Genomic DNA, 7,500 nt, shown 5'->3' with positions numbered 1-7,500 from the left:
GAAAATGTTCTAAAAATCGTGTTCCCGAAAATCTCCGGGCACCCCGCCAACCCCTCGTGACGCCAAATGCAAATGGCAAATCGGCGGGAGGTCGCCCGGTAGTCCATCCGAGGAAGGCGCTCCAAATCCCCGCAAATCGACTTTTTCAAAACCTCATCGGCACTACCGAGGGCAAGTGGTTAACCAGCTGTCCGAGACACTCGACCACAAATGCAAGTGGCAGCTCGGCGGGACCAATCCACTCCACCTTAGCGGGAACACCCCCACTGTGTCCCCGGTACCACGGCTGGACACGACCTCATACACTTCCGAGGGCAAGTGATTAACTAACGGTAGGGTGCACTTTTCATATATGCACGTGCCCCATCGGCGGGACCAATCCACTCCTCCGTTCCGCTCTCCTGCAACCTTGGCCCCGGTAAAGCGGCGGCACAGGACCTCATAGACCTCCTGGAAGTCGCCAGAGGCTAAGTCCGACTGGTTTATGACTTGCCACTGCCTGGACCTGCCCCCACAGGCTAAGTCCGACTGGTTTATGACTTGCCACTGTCTCCACCTCCCTCCACAGGCTAAGTCCGACTGGTTTATGACTTGCCACTGTCTCCACCAGCCTCCACAGGCTAAGTCCGACTGGTTTATGATTTGCCACTGTCTCCACTGGTTCATGACTTGCCACTGCCTGGACCTGCCCCCACAGGCTAAGTCCGACTGGTTTATGACTTGCCACTGTCTCCACCTTCCCTCCACAGGCTAAGTGCGACTGGTTTATGACTTGCCACTGTCTCCACCAGCCTCCACAGGCTAAGTCCGACTGGTTTATGATTTGCCACTGTCTCCACTGGTTCATGACTTGCCACTGCCTGGACCTGCCTCCACAGGCTAAGTCCGACTGGTTTATGACTTGCCACTGTCTCCACCAGCCTCCACAGGACAAGTCCGACTGGTTTATGATTTGCCACTGTCTCCACTGGTTCATGACTTGCCACTGCCTGGAACTGCCTCCACAGGCTAAGTCCGACTGGTTTATGACTTGCCACTGTCTCCACCAGCCTCCACAGGCTAAGTCCGACTGGTTTATGATTTGCCACTGTCTCCACTGGTTCATGACTTGCCACTGCCTGGCCCTGCCTCCACAGGCTGAGTCCGACTGGTTTATGATTTGCCACTGGTTCATGACTTGCCACTGCCTGGACCTGCCTCCACAGGCTGAGTCCGACTGGTTTATGATTTCCCACTGGTTCATGACTTGCCACTGCCTGGACCTGCCTCCACAGGCTGAGTCCGACTGGTTTATGATTTGCCACTGGTTCATGACTTGCCACTGCCTGGCCCTGCCTCCACAGGCTGAGTCCGACTGGTTTATGATTTGCCACTGGTTCATGACTTGCCACTGCCTGGACCTGCCTCCACAGGCTGAGTCCGACTGGTTTATGATTTGCCACTGGTTCATGACTTGCCACTGCCTGGACCTGCCTCCACAGGCTTAAGTCCGACTGGTTTATGACTTGCCACTGTCTCCACTGGTTCATGACTTGCCACTGCCTGGCCCTGCCTCCACAGGCTGAGTCCGACTGGTTTATGATTTCCCACTGGTTCATGACTTGCCACTGCCTGGACCTGCCTCCACAGGCTGAGTCCGACTGGTTTATGATTTCCCACTGGTTCATGACTTGCCACTGCCTGGACCTGCCTCCACAGGCTGAGTCCGACTGGTTTATGATTTGCCACTGGTTCATGACTTGCCACTGCCTGGCCCTGCCTCCACAGGCTGAGTCCGACTGGTTTATGATTTGCCACTGGTTCATGACTTGCCACTGCCTGGACCTGCCTCCACAGGCTGAGTCCGACTGGTTTATGATTTGCCACTGGTTCATGACTTGCCACTGCCTGGCCCTGCCTCCACAGGCTGAGTCCGACTGGTTTATGATTTGCCACTGGTTCATGACTTGCCACTGTCTCCACCAGCCTCCACAGGCTAAGTCCGACTGGTTTATGATTTGCCACTGTCTCCACCAGCCTCCACTGGTTCATGACTTGCCACCGACTCGGCCAGCCTCCCCAGGCGAAGCGCGGGCGTTTGGTGACAATTCCAAGGCAGACCAAGGCAAACACGGCCCCTTGCGCGGCGGGGAGCCGTGCCCGGCCTCGGCGGGGCGTCGGGCCGCCGTTTGGAGCGCCGGCCGAAAACCCGAAAAAAGGGCGAAAATCGGAAAGAATTCGCGCCCGATCGGGCCGAGCGGCCGGCGGGGCGGCAGCCCGGGTCGGTCTCCGCAGACCTGGAGGCTCGAGGGGACCTTTCCGACCAAAGTCCATTTCTCGATTTTCCACCTCCTACCAATCTGCAGGTACCCCGCCAACCCCTCGGGACGCCAAACGCAAATGGCAAATCGGCGGGAGGGCGCCCGGTAGTCCATCCGAGGAAGGCGCTCCAAGTCCCCGCAGATCGGCTTTTTCAAAACCTCATCGGCACTACCGAGGGCAAGTGGTTAACCAGCTGTCCGAGACACTCGACCACAAATGCAAGTGGCAGCTCGGCGGGACCAATCCGCTCCCTTTAGCGGGAACACCCCCACTGTGTCCCCGGTACCACGGCTGGACACGACCTCATACACTTCCGAGGGCAAGTGATTAACTAACGGTAGGGTGCACTTTTCATATATGCACGTGCCCCATCGGCGGGACCAATCCACTCCTCCGTTCCGCTCTCCTGCAACCTTGGCCCCGGTAAAGCGGCGGCACAGGACCTCATAGACCTCCTGGAAGTCGCCAGAGGCTAAGTCCGACTGGTTTATGACTTGCCACTGCCTGGCCCTGCCTCCACAGGCTAAGTCCGACTGGTTTATGATTTGCCACTGGTTCATGACTTGCCACTGCCTGGCCCTGCCTCCACAGGCTGAGTCCGACTGGTTTATGACTTGCCACTGCCTGGACCTGCCTCCACAGGCTAAGTCCGACTGGTTTATGACTTGCCGCTGCCTGGACCAGCCTCCACAGGCTAAGTCCGACTGGTTTATGACTTGCCACAGTCTCCGCCAGACTCCACTGGTTCATGACTTGCCACCGCCTCGACCAGCCTCCCCAGGCTAAGTCCGAGCGTTGCGGTGGCCATGCCAGTGCCGACGAGGTCTGATCCGGTCCCTCGCGCTCCGGGGAGCCGTGCCCGGCCTCGGCGGGGCGTCGGGCCGCCGTTTGGAGCGCCGGCCGAAAACCCGAAAAAAGGGCGAAAATCGGAAGAAATTCGCGCCCGATCGGGCCGAGCGGCCGGCGGGGCGGCAGCCCGGGTCGGTCTCCGCAGACCTGGAGGCTCGAGGGGACCTTTCCGACCAAAGTCCATTTCTCGATTTTCCACCTCCTACCAATCTGCAGGTACCCCGCCAACCCCTCGTGACGCCAAACGCAAGTGGCAGACCAGCGGGACGGACCACCGGTAGTCATGCCGGGAATGAGGTCTCGGCGTCGGCATAAGGTGGGTGGATCGGACCCCATCCGGCCTACGGTTCTTTTTCAAAACGGCGCCCCCGGCCCCCGCCGGCGGCGGCCTTGGCGGCCGGGTGGGCGCCCCTCCTCGAATCGCCACCCTGCCCCGGGGTGAGCCGCTTCGCCGCCGCCCGGCGCCGTCAACAACCTTGTCCTGGTTTATGACTTGTCACCGCCGCTGGTTTATGACTTGTCACCGCCGCTGGTTTATGACTTGTCACCGCCGCTGGTTTATGACTTGTCAGCACCGGCGGACGGCCTCTCGCCGCCCTTTGGACGCCCCGGCGGCGGACCGTGACCCCCCACGGCTGGCCCGCGCGGGGCCCGCCACCCGCCCAAGGGGCGCCCCCTGCCGTTCGCCCACCTAACGCACGGCTGGAACAGCACCAAGCCCCGCAGCCGGCCAACGGCGGCACACACTGACCGCAGCCCACCGGAGGCACGTCGGGCCGTGGCCGTACCCCGCCCGACAGCGCCCCCTGCGGGCCACGGACCAGGCGGACGTTGGGACGAGACGATCCCCGGCCGAGGCGCTCTCTGAGCCCGCCAGGGACCGGTGCACCGCCGGCGGACGCTGCACCCGGTACACGAGCGCCCTCTGCCCGCCGGGGACCGGTGCACCGCCGGGGGAGTCTGCACCGGGCCCAGGAGCTCCCTCTGCCCGCCAGGAACCGGGGGGACCGCCGGCGGAGGCTGCACCGGGCCCAGCAGGTCACTCTGCCCGCCAGGGACCGGGGGGACCGCCGGCGGAGGCTGAGCCCGGCCCAGGAGCTCCCTCTGCCCGCCAGGAACCGGGGGGACCGCCGGCGGAGGCTGAACCCGGCCCAGGAGGTCACTCTGCCCGCCAGGGACCGGGGGGACCGCCGGCGGAGGCTGCACCGGGCCCACGAGCTCCCTCTGCCCGCCAGGGACCGGGGGGACCGCCGCCGGAGGCTGCACCCGGCCCAGGAGCTCCCTCTGCCCGCCAGGGACCGGGGGGACCGCCGGCGGAGGCTGCACCCGGCCCAGGAGGTCCCTCTGCCCGCCAGGGACCGGGCGGACCGCCGGCGGAGGCTGCACCGGGCCCAGGAGCTCCCTCTGCCCGCCAGGGGCCGGGGGGACCGCCGCCGGAGGCTGCACCGGGCCCAGGAGCTCCCTCTGCCCGCCAGGGGCCGGGGGGACCGCCGCCGGAGGCTGCACCCGGCCCAGGAGCTCCCTCTGCCCGCCAGGGACCGGGGGGACCGCCGGCGGAGGCTGCACCGGGCCCAGGAGCTCCCTCTGCCCGCCAGTGACCGGGGGGACCGCCGCCGGAGGCTGCACCCGGCCCAGTAGCTCCCTCTGCCCGCCAGGGACCGGGGGGTCCTCCGGCGGAGGCTGCACCCGGCCCAGGAGGTCCCTCTGCCCGCCAGGGACCGGGGGGACCGCCGGCGGAGGCGGCACCGGGCCCAGGAGCTCCCTCTGCCCGCCAGGGACCGGGGGGACCGCCGCCGGAGGCTGCACCCGGCCCAGGAGCTCCCTCTGCCCGCCAGGGACCGGGGGGTCCGCCGGCGGAGGCTGCACCCGGCCCAGGAGGTCCCTCTGCCCGCCAGGGACAGGGTGTAACGCCGGCGGAGGCTGCCTCCGGCCCAGGAGGTCCGTCTGCCCGCCAGGGACCGGGGGGACCGCCGAGGAGTCTCTGCCCGTCCCAGATACTCCCTATCCCTACCCCTAACCGTATCCCTAACCCTATCGCCTAACCCTAACCCTATCCCTAACCCTAACCCTAACCCTATCCCTAACTCTAACCCCATCGCCTAACCCTAACCCTATCCCTAACCCTATCCCTAACCCTAACCCTATCCCTAACCCTAACCCTATCCCTAACCCTAACCCTATCCCTAACGCTAACCCTAACCCTATCCCTAACCCTAACCCTAACCCTAACCCTATCCCTAACCCTAACCCTAACCCTATCCCTAACCCTATCGCCTAACCCTAACCCTATCCCTAACCCTATCGCCTAACCCTAACCCTAACCCTAACCCTATCCCTAACCCTAACCCTATCCCCTAACCCTAAACCTATCCCTAACCCTAACCCTAACCCTAGCTCTAACCCCATCGCCTAACCCTAACCCTATCCCTAACCCTAACCCTATCCCTAACCCTAACCCTAACCCTAACCCTAACCCTATCGCCTAACCCTATCCCTAACCCTAACCCTATCCCTAACCCTAACCCTAACCCTATCCCTAACCCTAACCCTATCCCTAACCCTAACCCTATCGCCTAACCCTAACCCTATCCCTAACCCTAACCCTATCGCCTAACCCTAACCCTATCCCTAACCCTAACCCTATCGCCTAACCCTAACCCTATCCCTAACCCTAACCCTATCCCTAACCCTAACCCTAACCCTATCCCTAACCCTAACCCTAACCCTATCCCTAACCCTAACCCTAACCCTATCCCTAACCCTATCGCCTAACCCTATCCCTAACCCTAACCCTATCCCTAACCCTATCGCCTAACCCTAAACCGAACCCCAACCGCAACCCCCAACACCAAAAGGCACCGGGCCGTAAGCCTGCACCCGCACCGGCAGTGCCCTAGCCCCCTCGGGGAAGAAGGGACTCCGTCTCCACACCGCACCCGCCCCAGCTGCGCTCTCTCCCCGCCACCGCCGAAGGCACACGATTTGAACCGCTCCTCCCGTCCGGGGAAGCACACTCGGCAGCACGCCAACCTCCTTCCCAACGGGACCAGGACCGAAGGGCACACAGACCCTCCACCACCCCACCAACGTGACCCCAAGCCCGGGCACCCCCTTCAAATTCGCCCGCTGGGACGTGTATTAAGCCCGGCAACAGTTATTCAAGCAAAACCGCAGCCGCAAGTTGAAGTGACAACTCATTAACCAAAACAATATTGGGCAAGTCATAAACCACTTTCCACTCTGGACAAGTCATAAACCAGTTTCCTCTCTGGACAAGTCATAAACCAGTTGGACAAGTCATAAACCACTTTCCTCTTTGGACAAGTCATAAACCAGTTTCCTCTCTGGACAAGTCATAAACCACTTTCCACTCTGGACAAGTCATAAACCAGTTTCCTCTCTGGACAAGTCATAAACCAGTTGGACAAGTCATAAACCACTTTCCTCTTTGGACAAGTCATAAACCAGTTTCCTCTCTGGACAAGTCATAAACCAGTTGGACAAGTCATAAACCAGTTTCCACTCTGGACAAGTCATAAACCAGTTGGACAAGTCATAAACCACTTTCCTCTTTGGACAAGTCATAAACCAGTTTCCTCTCCGGACAAGTCATAAACCAGTTGGACAAGTCATAAACCACTTTCCACTCTGGACAAGTCATAAACCAGTTTCCTCTCTGGCCAAGTCATAAACCAGTTGGACAAGTCATAAACCACTCTCCTCTCTGGACAAGTCATAAACCACTTTCTTCTCTGGACAAGTCATAAACCACTTTCCTCTTTGGACAAGTCATAAACCAGTTTCCTCTCTGGACAAGTCATAAACCAGTTGGACAAGTCATAAACCACTTTCCACTCTGGACAAGTCATAAACCAGTTGGACAAGTCATAAACCACTTTCCTCTTTGGACAAGTCATAAACCAGTTTCCTCTCTGGACAAGTCATAAACCAGTTGGACAAGTCATAAACCACTTTCCACTCTGGACAAGTCATAAACCAGTTTCCTCTCTGGACAAGTCATAAACCAGTTGGACAAGTCATAAACCACTCTCCTCTCTGGACAAGTCATAAACCACTTTCTTCTCTGGACAAGTCATAAACCACTTTCCTCTTTGGACAAGTCATAAACCAGTTTCCTCTCTGGACAAGTCATAAACCAGTTGGACAAGTCATAAACCACTTTCCTCTTTGGACAAGTCATAAACCAGTTTCCTCTCTGGACAAGTCATAAACCAGTTGGACAAGTCATAAACCACTTTCCACTCTGGACAAGTCATAAACCAGTTTCCTCTCTGGACAAGTCATAAACCAGTTGGACAAGTCATAAACCACTTTCCTCTTTGGACAAGT

The sequence above is a fragment of the Scyliorhinus torazame genome, unplaced genomic scaffold (assembly GCF_047496885.1).
Source record: "Scyliorhinus torazame isolate Kashiwa2021f unplaced genomic scaffold, sScyTor2.1 scaffold_1311, whole genome shotgun sequence".
Taxonomy (NCBI): Eukaryota; Metazoa; Chordata; class Chondrichthyes; order Carcharhiniformes; family Scyliorhinidae; genus Scyliorhinus; species Scyliorhinus torazame.
Note: the sequence above shows the minus strand (reverse complement) of the source record.